This window comes from Pteropus alecto, unplaced genomic scaffold (genome assembly GCF_000325575.1).
Source record: "Pteropus alecto unplaced genomic scaffold, ASM32557v1 scaffold413, whole genome shotgun sequence".
Taxonomy (NCBI): Eukaryota; Metazoa; Chordata; class Mammalia; order Chiroptera; family Pteropodidae; genus Pteropus; species Pteropus alecto.
The window spans coordinates 3,549,052-3,568,891 of NW_006434120.1; the positions used below are offsets into that span (position 1 = coordinate 3,549,052).

Consider the following 19,840-nt stretch of genomic DNA (forward strand, 5'->3'; position numbering starts at 1 on the left):
TATTTGCTTATTGCTTCTAGTAGTGTTCTTATGAAGTCTTTAGGATTTTCTATATAGAGAATCATCTGCAAATAGTGACAGTATGACTTCTTTGTTTTCTATTTGGATGCCTTTTATATCTTTCTTTTATCTGATTGCACTTGCTAGGATCTCCAATGTTGTATTGTAAATTCTAAACTATGGATATTAAATCTTTGTTTGGAATATTTTACAGCATAAATGGGATAGTATTCTTTATGAATTGTAATTTGGCTAATAGTCTTTGGTAATATCCATCACATACAACAGAGAGATTCATAGAGAAAAGAATGGTTTTTAAAAAAAAATTGAGAAATTTCTTATAGAAACAATACATTTATTTTTCATGCAAAGGAGTGTGAATAGAGATTCCAGACTTCCTTTTTCGATAGAAAATCTAGACAATGGTCAACTAAATAACATTTAATTTCACTAAAACTTCAGATCCCACTACAGAATCTTGCTGAGTGAGATTAAATTAGACCACAGGGTGAACTCTTTAAGCAAAACTAAGTGGCTTTCATTCCTAAGCCCACATTTACCACTTCAGTGATAATGAAAGGCTGTTCTGGAGCATACAGGCCAAAAAGAATGGACAAGAACTAGAATACATGCCCCAAGTACTAGAGCCAAGCAGATTTAGGCCATCTTCAGGAGAACTTTCTAGGACAGAGAGTGATATAGCCTTCTCTGGGCCAATCTTACCTGGCTATACAGGTAGTGACAAGAAGGGAGATCAATGGCTAGTCTAGAAGGAAGGCAGAATGTCCTCTTCCCAAAGAACAAGTGTTTATACAATATAAGATTCTTTGTATCCTTTTGACCCCTAGAAAATACAGCCCAGGTGGTGTTCTTGACCTTGGTATATATCTAAGCTTGGAAAAGATGTGGAGGCTGGGGGAGGTGAGGAGGTAGGGAGAAATCTGGAGTGTGAAGAAGCTTTGGATTTCCATTGGCACCACTTCTTTACCTAGAGAGATATTGACACATAGTTACTGGATTAAATTGATGTTCCCATCTCTATTAACTAACTCATTAGGTGGGAATAACAAGTTTACATACCAATGTGAGAGCTATTCTCATGAACCCTCCATCAAAAAAAAAAAAGAGAGATGATGTAGGTTTTTTTTTTTTACCCTCAAATAGTTAAAAACTTTTCTTTTATTGCTTTCCTCAGTGATATCAGGTGAATTATATATGAAGTAGATATTTCACAGTTTGCAGTGGTAGAAAAAGAAAAAAGTAGTAAGAGGACAAAGGAAAGAAGGGACATTTAAAAACTGTATCGGTATGAGTACCGATGCCCTTTCTCCATTCATTTACAAGTATTAGAAGCAGCAGCAATTCCAGATTTCCTTTTATCCACCTGCTAAGTCAATCACCTTTTAAAATAATTTTAGATGCCATTTTTGTTTTGATAAATGCAGGAAAAGGGCTGGGAAATGTCTGCCTGACATGTTATAACATATAAAGCTTATATGCTGTTAAAACTTTAGGAAATGGGGAACCTTGTATAAATGCTGACTCATCTTCATATGGGTGTTTTATCCATATTTGAACAGTCCTTGATATACCTATTATATGATTAGGAATTTTGCATTCTAATCTGGCTCATTGATTAACTTCTTAGTGGACTGAGATAAATCCTATTAATTGCTGAGTTTTTTTCTTATTTGTGAAGTGCTGAAGTAATCCCCCCGTGAATATGCCTGGACCACATTTTAAAAGCTGGTTACCCAGTAGCAGGTTTGGAAATATTGCAATAATTTTAGAATTGCATGGAGAAATGTATTTTAAAATAAAAAAGGACTGGGAAGCATTTGAGATCTTGCTCTCGAAATATGTCGTCAGTTTGGCTCAAACTCTTATAAAAAAAAAATTCTACAGGTTTGGATGTTTTTACACATTTGGACATTTACTTGGCATTGTATGGCAGGATTGTGAAGAGGCCCACCCAGGAACACCCTGTAGACCTGGACTCAGTTTTAGGGCTTGTTGTGTCCCATTGGCTTCCTGCCTCACATCATGTAAACTTGGGTGAGCTTCTCTCAGAATTCCAAGCCTCCTTGCTTTGTGTAGCAGGCTATGACTTTATCTGAGCTGTTCTTAGGAAATCCTGAGGTGGATAAGGGTTCAGTTAGCCCAGGGAAAGGAAAAAAAAAATGAGTTGCTGCTTTTAATCTTGGCTTTTTAATTGGATTGTTGACTGAGAGTCTGAACAAAATCTTTGCTGGTCAAATGAGAGATCGATCTCTTTAAAAGAGAAAGGACACTCACTTTATCAGAGCAAAAAGGAGTCTGTCTGCCTGCACGCATCTAAGCCAGGTGTTGCAGCAAAGAAAGGTATATTTGGAGAGTTTACAAGTCCTGGGGACACAAGCGAACTATTGCTCTCAACAACTTGGCTCCCCAGGTGTCTCGGAAGTACAGATTATACAGGGAAAAATCAGAAGTCATGGAAACTAAGGGAGTTGGGGTCGAGGGTGCTACTAATTGGAAGGGGCTGGGGCATTTGTGTCTGGTTCTGAAATCAGCCATGACATCATTCCTTCCTGTCTTGTGGCCTGTGAGGTTGTTCTGCTTCTATGAGCCTGGGGCTGAAACACATCTAAAGCCAAGATGTTATTCTTAGTCTAATGTCCAACTGAAACCTATTGTCCTCATGATTATAGGCCTGAAGTTTGGTTGATCTTATGTCCTAAGGCTTAATGATTTAAGGAAGCAGGCATGCAAAGGTCAAAGAATAAGGGTGGAAAAAACAAATGTGTCACAATGCCATTATCTGGGCAGAATCAGCTTGAATCAGAGGGAAAAAAAGCTATATTAAAGAAATGAAGTTTGTGTGCAGTTACACTTCCCCGACTCCAATAGCCAGTGGGGTGACTATAGTTGTTCAGAACTCCAAATCCAGAATGGCGGAGATGGGCGCCATGAGATATCTAGTGCATGAACACGACCGAACCCAGAGAAGTCAGCGGGAACCCCAAGAGGAAGGGCAAAGCACCCCACAACAAAGGAGCCTGTGCCTCTATTTCTGTGGTCAACAGACCTGAGGCTTTATTCCTAAGACTGTTCTGGCTGCATCCAGTAAGCTCTTGCTGGCTAGTCTTAGGTGACTAAGAGTCTGTGGGAGTCCCTTGTTACTGAACTAAAGGAGGTTCATTTGCTTGTGCACGTCAAAGCCAAACAAAACACAAACAGGGGTTTGCAGCAACAAAAATATGGGTTTATTTAAGGAAATGGCACCAAGCCCAGAGACATAGGTGAGCTAGCACTCAAAAACCTAGCTCCTTGATGGCCTCTAAGGGATAGGTTATATAGGAAAAAACCATTAGTCATGGCAGCTAAGGGAGTTGGAGTTGACTATTGCAACAAGTCCTGATGTCACTCATGGCTTTTGTTCTGCTTGGTTTTGATGGGGTGTGGCTGGCAAGGTCATTGCACCTTTATGGGTCTGGAGCCGAAACACAGTTGAGGTCAAGATGTTATTAGTCTGACCAAAATTCTGTTTCTGTGGTCAATGGACCTGAGGCTTTGTTCCTAAGACTGTTTGGCGACCAGAATCTGTGTCCGAATGGCTAAACGATTAAGGAAGTGGTCCTGCAGAATATGCAAAGGTGGAAGGATAAGGAAAGAAAGAAGCAAGTGGTCCTGGTGCTATTAGACTAGACAGGCCAGTTTGAATCAAAGAGAAATAAGACAGAGAACGTCATTTTAAAGAAGTGAAGTTTTGCAGGATAACAGCCTGAGAAAATATTTCCTCCAGGGCATAAAGCAGTCCTATGGGCATATCTACCTCATTTAGCTTGTCTGGAGACATGCGTGTAAGGGCTGATTTTCCCTAGAACTTTGTTCAGACACTATAGATCTCAAAATTAACGTGGGAAATGGTGCTTCTGAGGCCAACAAGGCCCACCACAGACAGCCTCCCATTTATAACTAAGATGATTGAGGTGAGGGTCCTTTGATACTTTTAAATTAATTTTCACATGCATGATTAGAACAAAAGCCATCTATAACATTAGGCAGAGTGAATGGAAAACATATTTAATTGGTTTCTTGAAGTTTCAAAAGAGGATTTAGATAAATTAGTCAACCTATAATGTCATTTAGACATCAACCCAATTCTTTGAGGTATTAAAAATGGCTGTCCGTATTTTAAAAGGGAGTAAGTCATCTGGAATTTGACTTGTCAGACAGGAATAAACTGCAAATGCCTCCAAAGCAAAATTTGGATTCAACTGGTGCCTTGTTTTAAGAGAGGATGCATCTGAAAAATGCAAAGGAAAGGGCTTGCGGAAATGACCAACTCAGCCTGTTATAGATTAACCACACCCTATAGATCTTTAAATGGCCTCTGGAAACTCTTGCCATACCTACAAGACAAACGATCTGTACATAGATAGGACTGGTGGTCAGGAAATGCCTTCCCCCTTGCAGCCCCCACCTGAAATTCCCCCTCCCCATCTTGAGTCAGGAGGTGCACGTAGAACCTCAGACAAAGGAATCACGCATCCCTTGCATGGACAATGCAGAGGTATATAAGCTGTAAGAAATCTAACCAGGGCGAGCTCGTGCTTTTGTGCTGTTTAAAGCCTCATGCACTCTGCTAGCAGTAAATTCTCCTTCCTCTAACAAACTCGTCTGAGCATCCAATTTCCTCCATCAGATGTTACTTCCTGCAACAGCTTGTGCATGTCTGTGTGTGTCTATACATGTATGTTGTAAATGTGAGATAATTTTCTACCTCCAGATGGTATTGTCAAAATTAACTTAAAAGCAATTGCTTGTAATGTTACCAAGCATTGGGGTTCTTGGGTTCGCCAAGATAGAAATTGAGAGGAAACCCCAGAAAAATTTCCAGACAGATTTTGTTAAGCTTATGCTGGAGTGCGAGACAGGGAGCACAGAGGAAAAAAGGCCCTCTGGACCAACTTGGGGCCTGGAGCCGCTAGGCTGCTTTTATAAGCAGGGGACAAGAGGGTTTTGTGAAAAGGTAGGATTTTTGAAAGTGGTGGGGGTTTTTAAAAAGATGGGCTTCCTTTACTAGCTACGTTGCCTGGTAATGTTGCAGAAAAATTGCAAAAATCAGACCGGCGAGACACCAAACAACACTCAGAGAATTGAAGAACTCAGGTTTATTACACCAGTGGTCCCAGAGGAGCTAGCACTCTGAAGATCTGGGCCCCGAGCTCAGGGGTAACCATACTTTTATAAGGCTTAACAAGCAAAGGCAGTACATCTGTTCTTAACAAGCAAAGGCAATACATCTGTTACCTAGACAGAACAAGTAAAAGGGAGGGTGAGTCTTCAGTTGATCTCGAGGTCACCTGTCCCTTTGCCATATGTGGCAAGCATGTCTATAGATTACAATGTTAGCCATTTGAGTGGAAAATTCCTCTTCAGTAACTCTGTTCCCACCTGCGCTGTGGGGGTAAGATGGCAAACTGCTCATTACTGCCACCCCAGGAAAGTCACACAGCAGTCAAACCTTGATCCATTGAGCACACGGAACAGTGGTTTTCACATCTGTATGGAAGTAAGTGGTTAGAAGGGAGATGATAATCAGCTACTTCTGCATTTTTATGTATGGTGGTGACACTCTTGTGGTCAGCTTATCCTGCATTCCTCCTGGTCATCCGGTATTTTTTTGGCCCTGGGCCCAAGTCCCTATGCTGTTTCAGTACAGATTGAGTATTCTAAATTTCTCTGAAATATAGAAACTAACTCATGCTTTTCAAGTTCACATGATCTAAGTTTAATCCTTAGTAAAGTAAAGCTAGTTTAAGTTTGTTGGTTTAAGTAAAACAGATGTCTTTATGTTTTACTGGAGTTTTATAAAAATAATATGTTAATAATTGACTTTGATCATTATGTTTCTAGAGGTTATACTATGTCTTAAATGTATTTGCTGGTAAAGAGCCTATGTTTCTAGAGGTTATAAAATCTCTACAGATATCTGCCAAGCTAAAGAACGTTAATTGCTTACTTCTTAATTTTCATTAGAAATTGAAATTTTAAGTGTTAAATCTCAATACATATAGGAATAACTGTGGTGTTCCAGAAGGGCCTCTGGATTTGTTTGTGTGTGTGTGTTAAACTGCATGGGAAGTATTGTAAAATAAGTGATGACAACTTCTAGGGTATATTGTATGAGTAAACAATGGTTATAAAGTAAACTAATAGCTGGGGCTGTGGGAAACCCAAAATGGCTGCTTCACTCTCCCCTGCTTCCTGGTTCCCCTTTTTTTGGTTTTTGCATTTCTTTATGCATCACAGTCCATTTAAGCTGGACTTAAATGAGTGACATTATTGAAAGGAGACATTTTACACTATTGCCAAGCTAAAGAAGATGTATAAGATAAATTTTAATACCCTTTTTGTGGATTATATAAATGTTATACTGGATGCCAAATACAGAAAAATGAGACAGAAAGCAAAACTTGGGTCATGATAGTTCACAGGACAGGAATGATCCAGCGGTTTTTTTTTTGTTCGTTCGTTCATTCGTTCGTTTGTTTGTTTGTTTGTTTGTTTGTTTGTTTTCAGTGAAGGCCATAAGACCAGACTGCCTTCCATTTACCTGCCCTTCCCTTTTTGGGGAAATTTGGCCTCAACTCAGATCCCATGGTTACTGTATTGCCCCACCCCCAAAGGTCAACAAGAAGACGTGGATACTGAGATTTTCTATGAATGAGCCTTTCTAGCGCCATGAGACCATACTATCTGACCAAAAGGCTGATCATCAATACATCCTTCGGTTTGACTTATGAGCAAAAGGGGGAACTGTGGACATAAAAAGAGGGAAGGGGGTGGTTCTATGAAAAGTAGCCTCACAGGGTGATCTGATCAGAAATTTCTAACTGGGTAGGTCATGGTGGGTAGTCCTGCCCCAGTTACATAACTTCTTTACTGAAAGGCTTATCTTTGCCTTAGGCAAGCCAAGCCCTGTCCATTGTTTCTGTGCACCTAGGTTAGCACACCGTAGAAACAAGCCTCAACCACCCTCAAGAAAACACATAATCTTGTTAACTATCCTGTAAACCAATCCTCACCTTGAGTACTCCCACCTCCATGTAAGCTCACACCCCCTCCTTAGTTTCAAATGTATAAAAGAAGCTGCAAAACTATTATTTTCCAGAGCAGTTAAGATCTTGCTCCCTGGCATATGTCATCAGTTTGGCTCAAATAAACTCTTATAAAAAAATGTTTTAAAAAAATTAAAAAGTACTCAAGCCTACAGAATATACCATAGCTGGTAAATCAAATTATCAAATCTAGGCTGGTTAGTAAACAAACAAGAGGCAAACAAAATAAATGGGAATAAAACATCAGTTCTGGCCCATGCCACACGGTGGCAGGCTTACTCTGTGTTGTGCTTTCTTCTTAGGGCAAAAAAAAAAAAAAAAAAAAAAAACGCGAGGAGGGAACAAACTTTTTAAAGAAACGAATCTTAATGTTTGGGTTTAACTACATCAAACCATATATTTTAGGGAGTTAACTTTTAGAAAAGATGATAAACGTTATTAGTTTATCAAGATTATATTTCCTTATAAAAATGCTCCTTACATTGTATGGTACCTGAGAAGAAGGAATTTGACCTTCAATAGGATATTCTAACCCTAGATTTCAATTTCTTCATCACTGAAATGATGAGTTTAGATTATTTACATTTCTAAGATCATCACATCTCTCTTACAACTAAAAGAAAGCCTAAATAATCTTCTCCAATAACAAGAATTTCAGTCACATTGCGGGTAACTTGATAAAGAATTGAGTTAGGTTACCTAGGTTCGAGTTTAAGTTCTGCCATTTATTAACTGCAAGAGATTAGGTAAGGGACTTATCCTATCAAAATTTCAGTTTCCTCATCTGCAAAGTAATATAAATTATAGTACATATCTTACGGAGTTGTTACAATTAAATGAGTGTTCACCAAACCATTTCTTTTTCTTCCTGGGCAAACAGCTAAACCACATTTTCCATCTTCATTTGCAGTTAGTTGAGACCATATGACTGAATTCTGGCCAATGGAATATGAGAGGAAGAGATATGTGCTCCTTCTAGACTCAGCTCACAAAAATCTCTTGTTGTAATTTTCCTTTTTATTTCCCCTTCTGCAGGTTTCCCCTAGAAGCCACTTGTTAAAGATGACAGAACTGTAAAATGGAAGGAACTGTAGTCCTCAAATCACGGCTTGGAAGACAGCTTTATGTCTATTAGAAACACTCATTTTGGCCTTTATATGAGTTTGAAATAAACTATTTTGTTTAGCCACTGAGAGTCTGACGTTTGGCTATCATGGAAGCTAGCATTAACTGAAATGGCTTATAAAGCATTTAACACAATTACTGACACTATACGGGCTTAATAAATGTTAGATGTTATTAATATCATGACTCAATAATACAAACCAAGAGCTTAAGACTTTGAACTTAAAACACAAGCAATATTTTGGAGATCCTATCTGCAGATACAAAATTTGGCCTTTTTTTTTTTTTAAAGCTAGAGAAAGTCTAGGAAATAAAGTGTGTGGAAGTAGTAAAAATTTGAGCAATTCATGTATGTAACTTGTAGAAACTCAATATTTTGTATTTATATTTGCTACACTTTTTTGAAAATTTTAACAGAATATAAAAGAAGGAAAATCAAATAAAAATTCAAGTTGGTGCCATCTTTATAATAATATTTAAAATGATTTCTTCCTTGTGAACACTTCAGTCTGTGTTATGATTCATTCAGTGATTCAGTATTTCACACAAAGCTTATCCTTCTTAAAAACGTCTTCTTTCTTGGCTCCAACACCTTTGGATATTTTAATGCTTTTGTTCATGCTTATTTCCAGTTTTCTCTAGTGATATTCTACCTCTCTTAAAGCTCAGATCAAATTTCATGTGTTCAGTCCAACTCCTTTAAGACATCCTGGTTGGAAAGGATCCCATCTGCATCGAACTGTAATATTTGTGTAAGCTAAGGCTCTTACTATTTGTTGCTTCTATCCTAGAGTTTATTCTCAGTGGGTAGATATAGCTTGCTTCTCCCTAATCAGATTGTAAATCATCTGATGATAGGGACTGTAATTTTTTTTTTGTATTTCCCATAGAGAATAGAGTTCGTATTGATAATTGATTCATTGGTTTGAAAGCTTCAGGTATATGAAATTTCTCCTAAAATTTTAATCTCTCTCTCTCTCTCCTGGAGTTTTATAAGAATAAAGAACATCAGCTTTTATAAAGTTTTCTTCATAAATCAGTAACAATTTGCAGTTGGGGAACAATAGTGGCAGAGGTGGTATTTTATGACCAGTGGTTTAGTACAAAAAATAAATTAGTACCTGATTTCCCTTACTGAAACTAGAACAATTTTATATGTATGACCAGTTAAACTTATTTTGCTTTTTCACTTTGTTTTTTATCCTTCATCCTAACTATTCACTTTCACTCTTTTTTGCATATTTGCTTAAGATGTTTTCCTTAAAAACATTAAAAGTTATAGTTGAAAAATTTTAACATTATATAGTCAACAGAATAAGGACCTTAGGAAATTTTAACTTGAATCTTGCCTTTCTTCTTCAATTTGATAGCTATGCAATATTCTAGTTTCACCCTGTTTATCCTCTAAAAATTAGTAATATTTATAGTCAATGTTTACTTAGATTTACCAGCATATTTATTAACTTCTTTGCTCATCATTGATTCCTGCATTCTAATCTTTCCTGCTGGATTTATATTCCTTCTTTCTGCAAGGTCTGTGAGAAGGAAATTTTCTCAGTCTTGGTTTAAAAATGTCCTTATTTTATCTTCACCTTTAAATGCTAGTTTATAAACTGGATAGAGAATTCTAGATTAACAGATACTTCCTACTATCATTTTGGAGATATTATTCTATTGTCCTCTGACATCTACTGTTTGTCATAAAAAGCCAGCTTAGTCTATATATTGTTTCCTGGTAGGTAATGTGATTTTCAGGACCATCCTTAACATTTGTAAAACCTGGGGCAAAATTACAAATGGAAGTTTATATACCATATGTCTAAAAATTTGTAAGTTAAAAATCAAGCCAACAACTAATTAAACAATATGTTCTAACCTCCTACCTTAACAAATATTGCTTAAATATAGCTTTTCAATGACTTGAATGGCCAAGCCTTGAATTTAGGATTCTTGGAATCCTTGGGGTTCTATAGTGGAACTTGGCAGGGTAGGGAGCGATTACTCCCTGGGTCCCTGTCCCACAGTTCATCTCCCTTTTTGCAGTTCTGGCTTCATCCACACTGGAAGGGGCTTCACACGCATATACTGTGGATTTCTACTTTCAAGCCCCACTAACAGACACTCCCTGGCTACCCCGTGGCTCTAAGGTGTGCAGTCTATCCTTGAGGTGTTGGATGTAGGGAAGAGGCCAATGTGGATCTTGGAAGGCTGAGGATTCCAGGGTCTTGGGCACCTGGAATATGGTTTGCAGGTAGGGAATAATGTTTTGAGGGATCATGTTTCTTGATGCTGATTTAACCTCAAGTATGTTCTTTATACTGCATCAAAGAAAAAAATTTTTAAGTGCAAATCATAGCATTCTACTCTCTTGCTTGAAAACCCATAATGAGTCTACAGCCATGCTACCCTGAACAAGCCCGATCCTGTCTGATCTCAGAAGCTAAGCAGGGTCAGGCCTGATTAGTACTTGGATGGGAGACCACCTAGGAAGACCAGGTGCTGTAGGCGTAAAAAATGAAAAAACAGGGGATTGTAAACTAATAAGGTCCTTGCAATCTGTGAGATCAACCAAGAGTTGCCTCACCTAAAAAATAAACAAACAAATAAATAAAAACTAAAATCCCATAATGATCTCCCATTACATTTGAAATAAAATTGTGAAAAGGCTGCAAAGCTCTGGGTGGTACCTCCACTTGCTAAGCTCTGTGGGGAGAGCTTTTATCTAAGATGTTTCTCTTTCCAAAACATACTCTCCTACCTGCTCTTCACATGGGTTACTTCTACCTATTGTAAAATTTTTGGCTTAGATGTCGCCTCCTCTCCAAGTACACCTTCCTGGTTATTTGCTATCACTGAATCTTGTTCACTTCCTTCAAAGTACAAATCACAAATTTATTTTACTTGTTTGGTGTCTCCTCCTCCAAACTGTCATCTAACTTAAAGAGACTGTCAAAGATTAGATTTCCTGGGAGGTAGACAGAGATCAGCACATAGGAATTTTATTAGAGAGTACTCTAATCAACACCTGTTGAATAAAAGGAAAGAGGATTGAGCATCAGTTAGTGGATGTTGGCTGTCCAGAAGGGAGCCTGACTTTGAACAAAACAGCTCTCTTTTGCTGAAGCAATTCCTAAGAGGGCTGATGGCTATGGTCTAGGCAGGGCAGTATGGCATTCCAGGATGGTCCATGCCTTGTGCCACGCAGATCCACTTTCTTCATGAGTCCTGGGAGTAGCTCCTCCAGGATGCTGGTGGGCCTCTTTTCCTGGGGGAAATTTATAAAAGGAAAGTTAGTAAGATGAACTACGACCTCCTTGCTGCTGCTAGTCTTGGAACTGCAACTTATATTTATCCTCTTCTTCCTCTGCTGTCCATTCTAGATTCTCCTCCCTATCAATTAGCTCCTCTGAAAGTTTAGGTGACTTACCTAGTGAAGTGGCTCAGACTGTCAAAAATCTCAGGCTTCACCTGCTGCACGTGGCCATTTGTCATCAAAATTGCACAAGACAGTACTAAGATGTCCAAGTTGATTATCTGGTTGCCAAACATATGTTTCTCAGCCTCTACTGTATAACAGTAGCTCTACTTCCTCTTGATGATAAGGAGTCAATTAGCCCCACCAGGATCTTTTTCTTGCCCGCTGGTGTTGGCATGAGGGGCCCAAAGTGCCTGGTTGTACAGCTTAAAGTTCAGTTGAAGACTCTTTCTGTGCTTCTGGGTAGAAATGTTCTCCCTTTGGGAATCAAGACCTTTAAACCTGTAATTAACAGAATTATTCTCCTATGTCTCATTCCAACTTAAACCTTACATTAACTGTATTTCATTAGATTCTTGGCAGATACTTTTTACCAGCATAGTCATCCATTAGCATGAATATTTAGAGGAGTTGTCCTCCCAACCCTTGGAGGTAGAGCCCAATTTCTTCCTTAAAGTACTACTTATAAATTCAGTTATTTGCCCTATCAAAAAGTTTAGAGTGCTCACAAATAATTTTTTTGGAACAAGTAATTTTGCTATTTTTAGTTAACAATTATAGAGAGCTTTTGGAGCTGAAAAAAAAAAAGCTAAAAAATTACCTAGCCAATTTTAAGTGAAAAGCCTACGATTTGTCTGATGGAAGGTGACTCGAGCCAATAAATAATATAGTAATAGATATTTCATTCTTTCAAGTACATCAGCATTAACCTAATTAGATTTCCTTTGTCCCAGAGGTAAGTGAAGTCGTTAAGTCCAGCCATACGGCTTTTCCTAAATAAATAACACTGATTTGTGCCTCTCTACTCTTGAACGTACTGCTCTCTTTTCTAGAGGGTCTTTCCCTCCCTCCCTAATCTAGCTACTATTTGTCCTCTATCAAATATTTGATAACTCCAACCCCAAACTCCCATTTTTTTCTCAAATATGTTTTACAGAAGTTCTTTTGATCAGGTTGTAGACTAAAGAAACCGTCTTCAGTTTCTTTGAGCAAAGTAGGCCTCTCTTAGTAAATTCACTGAACTGCCATGACCTTGGTCAAGCCACTTCATTCAGCGGTTATCGAGGGCACTGTGCAAAGCCCAGAAGTCCTGTTTCAAAGAATTTATAATCTAGGGAAGAAGACAGAGATAAGTAATTTACCTTTAACAGGAAATGCACAGTACATTTTTGGGCAATGTAAAATTTATGTATCAGACTATGTACAGTGTCCTGGAAATCAGGGGAGAAGTTACAGTTGACAGTGTCTGAGTGAACTTCAATTGCTGATGCTGTTCAATCACCGAAGAGGATGCAGGGAAAAAAGACAAGAGTAGGTGATATTTGACCTGGATTTTCAAAAGGTGAGTGGGAGACTGATGTGTACTTTGGGGTGATGTTAAAGATAACTAAAGCCTGACAGTAGATAAAGCTGTAAAAACAGATTTTGTTCAGAAATTATTGCAATAGGGGAAAAAAGACCCCAGTATAGAACTGGACTCAATTCTCCTATTGCAATAAATTCTGAACAAAATCTGTTTTTACAGTTTTAACTAATTTTTGGCTCTGGTTTTCCTTAAAGGAGAAGGTAGTAATTCAGGGCATTTCAGACAGAGACAAAAGAATGAACAAACGCAAAGAGGAGTAAAGTAACTGAAGGAAAGTTAAGTAGTAATCCAAAGAAAAGTTAAGTAGTTGAGGAAAACAGGAATTCTCTGTAGCCAGAGCCTAGGGTAGTGCTGAAGAAGTGCCAGAAGATGAGGAAAAGTAGGCTTCTTTTAATAGATCAGAGGAGCTATATGGTGATACTTCGAAAATAAAGTGTTTTTCTGTTTATTCATGGGAGCTCAAATGGGAAAAGTAAGTTTGAACAAGACTGCTTGGAAAGTTATGCCAAGAAGTTTGGACTTTACCCTGTGGAGCCAAATGAGAATTTTCAGAAAGCTGTACAGTACTTTAATGAAGGTGAATTGGTCTCAGTAGACGATTAGCTGGAATTGCATGAAGCATCTCAAGCCTCAGTTTACTCATTTTTAATAAGAAAAGGCTTGGGTCATTTGCCATCTTAGGTCTCTCCCCCTCCCAACGTTGACAGCCAACTTCCCAGGTACCTCTGACTTCCTTCCATTACCTGGGCCATGTGCTTCATACCCTCCTTTCTTGGTGCAGCTGCCACCTTTCCTAACCTCCATCTTTACTCAGGTGCTTTTCGACTGACTAGTAGGTTAAGTAGGTAAAAGGAGGTACATCTCTGGAGTAAAGCGAATCTCTTCTCCTCTGAGGCCCTTTGTCCCAGGCAGCACCACGTGGGTAGAGCGCTATGGGGCGCGAGGAGTTCCCAGTCGCTTTTCCGTCCTAGGTCCCCTGGCGGGGCTGGACAACCCCCTTTTCCCCCACAGCTAAGGAATCCCGGGAGGACGGCAGGAGCCCGCCCCTCGCGCGTTCCTGGTTTCCTGACAAACAAAAGCTTCGGCAGCCCCCAAACTCCAATGCGACTCTCCGCAGAGCCTGCTGGCTGCACTCGGCCCGCCAGCCTGCTCCCACAGAAGCCGCGGGCCCAGGGCCAAAGAGCATCGCCAACCAGGTGGGCGTTTTCGTCGGAGAGCTGGCCTGCAGCGGCCCGCGACGGCGTCACGTGAGGCGGCCGGGGCACGTGACCCGTCGGGCCCGCTCCTGGAGCCCCGCCTCCCGCGTCTCCCCTAGGCGGACCGTCAGCCGCGCAGCTTACTGGTGATCCTCTGGCCCGCGGAGCTTCCAAGATCCCCGCGGCGCTCTCCGCAGCTGGCCCCGGCGGACGGCGAGCAGCAGCGCCTGGCCTCCCAGGTAGCCGGTGGGGCGCAGGACCCAGCCCGCAGAGGCCGCTTCCACCCCTGCCCCTCTCTGTTCCCTCTTCCCGCGGGCCGGCGTGCCCCGTTGCTGCTGCTCCCTCCCTCCTTCCCTTCCGCTGCGGGTTCCGGTCTCCGGCTCCGCACCGTTAGCACCTCAGCTATCGTTTCTTCCTCCCAGGAGAAGGAAAAGGGTGGGGAGAGGCTGGGGAAAGTTTTCCCTGCTCCCTCTTTCTTGAGCTGCAGGGTCTCGCTCCTAGCTGAAGTCTGTCGCAGCTCTCGGCATTGTTTTGCTGGGAGACTCCCCTTCTCCCGACCCTCCCCATTTTCATTTGGCCCTTTCCAAGATCAAAGCATATCATCTTCGCCTCTGGAGGAGAGGATATTTTTCACTGTTTTCTTTTCCTCCATAACACGGACTCCACAAAGGGCTATTCACTTAGTAGGGACCTTTATCCAGGAGTGCGGTGAACTGATTGAAATGACATTTCTCTTGTCCTGCCTCGGATAAACTACCTGCTTTATATAATTTAAGATAACCATCGAGGCACGCTCTGTTCTGCTTTCGTAAGTGGCTTTTTGTTTATATTTATTTGCATGTGAGACACTCCGAAGTCATCTGCTGCAGAACTCTTTGCAGCTGGGGATTACAGTTTTATAAAGCAATATTATAATAATACTTAAACCCAGATTCGTTGTCTTATTCGTCTTGGGCCTATTCTTTTGGGGGGGAGGGTTATAGCCATTGGAGGTAAAAACTGCGTTTCTGAAACTGCTGTGCATTGTGGGATCATACCATCAAAACATCAAGGTATATAATGCTGAAAGGAATGGAAAAATAATTAAACTGCTTGATGGTAGTTTAGTAGTGTGCTTTAAACTTTAGAAAGTATCCGTTTGAAGTGCACTGGGTGAATTTCACCTCTTTGAACTGCTTTCAGAGTTGAATAACTGTATATTTAGATTGTGTTAACATAGCGGTTAATCTGTGGGGTAGATATCTTTTAATCTATTGCGTGAATACCAGTCTATTAATACCGTGAATACCAGTCTATTAATACTTCTACACAGACTACCCTTTAGTCTGTTTCTCTTGAAGAGGAAGGATATTAGTCATTAAAAAGATTTCCTCCACAGTGATTTTTGTGTGTGATTCAAATGATCAAGTCCTGGGAGCTTCAGAAAACGGCCATAAAAAACAAAGCTATCAACTGGGGTTGAAACAGACCTCTGCTTGTAAGAAAAATTCTTTAAATTTTTTTAAGTTAAAAGGTGCCTGTGTATTTTAGCTAGAGCTTGATTCCATCTTAATAATCAGCAGCTCAAGCCGAGAAGTCTAAGACAGTGTCCTTTATCTGAAAATCAAGAGTGGCAAAGACTGAACTGAAGGGAAATCAAAGACCTTTATTATTATGCTCTTCCTTCTGTGTCTACTATACTAAACAATAAATCATGCATAGGAAACAAACTTTGGGCCCTTAAGGAGTTTAGAGTCTAGGCAGGACATTAGGACACACACACACACACACACACACACACACACACACATTTACTATCTTGTTTAAAAAATCTAAATGTCTCATATTGTGTACATGTTGAGGAATGCCCAGGAGACATATGATGAATGTTGTCTGCATTTAGCCAAAATAAACCTCCTGGAGGAGGTCAGTTAATCAAATAATTATTTAAATCAATTATGTATTTGACTGACAATATGAACTTAATTTTTAAAAATTTCCAAGTATATTAAGTCCACAATATTGACTTACTTTAAATTTTGTAAGAATTGAAAGAATTTAGAAAATATGCAGCATAAGGAAGAATGCACATTACCTGTGATATAACCATCAAAATAAGTTAATATTTTGGGGGTATAAGTCCTTTGTACCATACAAATATACTGTGTTGCTCTGTTCAGATAGTGAAATTTCACATTGTAGGAGGAGATACTGTAAATTGATCTAGATTAGCCAAATCTAGATCATTCTTGTGTCTGGAGAGCCAGTGCAAAAGTTTGAGTATTGAAGAACTTAGCCAAATCTATATAATTCTTGAGTTAAGATGACTTTGGATAGCAAGAGTTCAAATAGCTGGGGATACCGTTCTTTTTTTTCTTTCTTTCTTTTTTTTTTTTTAGTGTTAGATGACTTTGGATAGCAAGAGTTCAAATAGCTGGGGATACCGTTCTTTTTTTTCTTTTCTTTCTTTCTTTTTTTTTTTTTAGTGTTAGATACATTTTAAAAAGTGAGATTATACTCATGCATACATAATAAATTATAAAGTGTGAAATGACTTCAGGAGATGAAGAATTCCATCTAGAGAAGACTATGCTGAGACCATTTCTGAAGGACGGTGTCTGTTTTTCCTACAATTCTAGAAAAGAAGATTCCATGGCTTTTCTGAGATTAGCATTCCATGGGGGCAAAATCTTTGCCGAGATAGTCTTTTCAATATTTACGGAAAAGTTCTAGTTTTGGAAATAGACTGTCCTTTCTCTGATGCTTCAATCCGGAGCTCAAGTAAGATAGCAGAAACCTCCAGTGATATTGTTTACTGCTGTGGTAGAGTGTATCCAAAGATGCCTGCCAGCAATTCCTCCATCCCCATTCTTGACTGCCATTGAGAGATGGAGTCTGTTTTAGCTCCATTTGAATCTAGGCTGGCCTTTGGACGTGCTTTGACCAGTAAAATGTGGCAGAAGTGATGTTGTGCCAGTTCTGGGTATAGTTTTTAAGAGGCGTGGCAGCTTTAGCTTTTGCTTTCTTGGAAGCCAATGTATAGAGGCTTGGGTTAAACTGGGTGGAGAAAGACCATCTGGAGTGGCCCAGGTATGTGAGAGAGGTCTGTTTCAACCCCAGTTAAGCACCCCCAGTGCCTGTGACCTCATGAGTAACCCCAGCTGAGTCCAGTAAAACACAAGTGAGAGAAATAAAAAACCACTGAGTTTTCGGGATGTTATATTACTGAGCAAAAGATAACTGAAACAACTAGCACCTTGTGCCAAAAAATCCTGTGTTTAAATCTGGTTTACATATAAGTCAGTCCCAAGATTTGATCCCTGAGCACAAACTGTTGTATGCAGCAGCATGCTTTAATGATAAATTTCTAAATTAATTTTAAAAATTACATAGGGATGTACTTATTGAATTAGTTAAACCAGACTGGCTATATCTCTTACTCTATCAGGTAACTGATTAAGTCGAAAATCATTTTCTCTTATGTAATTGGTTATTATTAGTATGCATGATATTATCAGGTTTTTTTTTGGACATAAAAATTTATTATTAGTCTTAACACTTTGTGATATGAATATCTGACATGTATTAAAGTAATTATCCATTATCGAGAAGACAGATGTGTGGTGTTTCTTGCAGTTTGTTTTTTGATGAATTTAGCACCTGATGATTGTAGCTTAAGTCCTTACAGTACTAATGTAAGATCTGCTGCAGCGAACACCTGTGCTTTGTTCTCAACAGTCAAGGAGAGTGAATCTTATGCAAACTATTATTTCTAATGTGTATGTTACAGGATTTTAAACACACGGTAATGGATTTTTCAGAAGCACTTCTGTCATTGCCTTAAAATGAGAAAAACCTCTGAGCAGCTTCCCATTCCAATTCTGGTTAAATCAGTTTTTAAAAAAACAACAGCAGACTCTTTCCTGGAGAAAAAAAAATCTCACAGAAGGTCAGATGGGTAGGGTATGATGGTCTCCCAACTTCTGGCTATCTCAGCGTCTCTTTAGCTTTTCCTAATGAGTGCTGTTTCTCATTCTCCCTGGTGGCTGCTCGAGACTTTACCTTTTTTTTTATTGTTGTTCCTCCAATCCACTTTCTATTGCTACCTACCCTCTTACTTAATAGGAAGCTTTCTCTATTTCTTCACAGGGAAAACATAGGTGACTTTAGAAGAGAATGTGCCCAAATGCAGATTAAACCAGTATGAGCTATGACTCCACACCCACTAGGATGGCTGTAATAACAAAGAGAGATAATAGTAAATGTTGGTGAGGATATGGAGAAATTGGAACCCTCATAAATTGCTGGTAAAAATAAAAATTGCACACTCACTTAGCAGATTGTTATTAGAGAAGGGGAGGCAGGAAGAAAGCAAGAGAAAGAAATCGCCTGCAATTTCTGGCTCCCCAACAATTAAGCTCACTTTCATCCACATCCATCCTTCCCTTCTTTTGTGTTTTAATGGAGGATTTCCTCCCTTTCTACAGCTTATCTACGCCTCTGTTTCAGATCCCATTCCTTGTTACTTCCTCAGACACCTCATTAGTTATGTTCTCTCTTCTTCCTACTGGCTCTTTCCCGTTAACATTTAAACATTTTCACATCTTGAACATGTTTAAAATAAAAAGATCTCCCAAAATATGTCTTTCATCTGTAGCCCATTTTACAATTACTGCCCATTCCACTTTTTTCCTTCACAGTCAAACTTCTTGAACAAGTTGTTTGTACTCATTTCTCTTCACCTTTCGCACGTTCTTCAACCTGCTGCAGGTTGGTCTTCTCTGCTCACAACCTCAATGAAAGTCTTGTTAAGGTTACCTATAATTCTCTGTGAATCTAATGGACGTTTCTTAGTCATTACCTTGCTTGGTCTCTTGGGAGCCTTTGACGCTTATACTACCCCCTTTGTGTGATGCTCAAGTCCCTAGGATTTTATGACACTATTCTGGTTTTCTTCCTACTCTGCCTGTTCATTCAGTCTCTCCTAGGGGGTATCTTTGTCTCTTTGCTGTTGGAGTTTCTTAGAGTTCTGTCCAAGATTCTCTTCTCTTTTTATTCTATACACCTCTGTAATCTCATGTGAGATTTCCAAATTTCCAATCCAGATGTCTTTCTTGATCTTCAGATTTATAAATCTATCCATTGGACATATCTACTTTGATATCCCATAGGTAGCTAAACTTAAAATGTCCAGAGTATAATTCCTATCTTCCCCTGAAACTTGGTGTGTTCCCTGTCATAGAAAGTGGCATTACAGCTCACTGTCACTTAAGCCGAGCATCTGTCTGTAGTCCTCGGCTCTGCCTTTCCCTTATTTAACGCCTCTCCTCCCATTCAGTCAGTTACAGAATCCTCCTGAGCCTGTCTCTTGTCCCGTTTTCTCCATTTCCTTGGTGTGGGCTTCCATTTTTTCTTTCCTGGCCTACCACAAACACCTTAGACTCCTTCTAAGAACTCCTTCATCCCCATCTAGTCTGTACATGTGGCCAAAATAATCTTTAACAGACATACATTTGATTGTGCCCATTCCCTGCTTAAGATCTTTCAGTGATTACATGTTACTCTTAGGAAAAAGTCCAAGCCTTTTGGCTAC

At 39.5% G+C, this 19,840-nt stretch overlaps 1 protein-coding gene, 1 long non-coding RNA gene and 1 pseudogene across 5 annotated transcripts in view; 2 read left to right on the forward strand and 1 right to left on the reverse strand.

Moving 5' to 3' along the window:
- Nucleotides 1-10,620: 10,620 nt before the first annotated feature.
- On the forward strand, nucleotides 10,621-10,739 carry LOC112477497 (annotated as a pseudogene).
- Nucleotides 10,740-11,214: 475 nt separating this feature from the next.
- LOC107195470 lies at nucleotides 11,215-14,251 on the reverse strand. The gene is made up of 3 exons (XR_001516621.2): nucleotides 13,816-14,251; nucleotides 11,659-11,988; nucleotides 11,215-11,496 (listed from the first exon to the last, which is right to left on the reverse strand). It is a non-coding gene; the product is annotated as an uncharacterized LOC107195470 (long non-coding RNA).
- A 117-nt stretch (nucleotides 14,252-14,368) lies between these two features.
- The window catches only part of RCBTB1 (RCC1 and BTB domain containing protein 1), a 53,799-nt gene continuing 48,327 nt past the window's right edge, over nucleotides 14,369-19,840 (forward strand). For 2 of the 4 annotated variants that reach the window (XM_015587125.2, XM_006909016.3), the window contains exon 1: nucleotides 14,369-14,507. The gene's annotated coding sequence lies outside the window, so the exon portion shown is untranslated. Of the gene's footprint in view, nucleotides 14,508-14,706; nucleotides 15,077-19,840 lie in introns of those variants that run through there. The other 2 variants (XM_025044782.1, XM_015587126.2) reach the window with 2 other exon arrangements.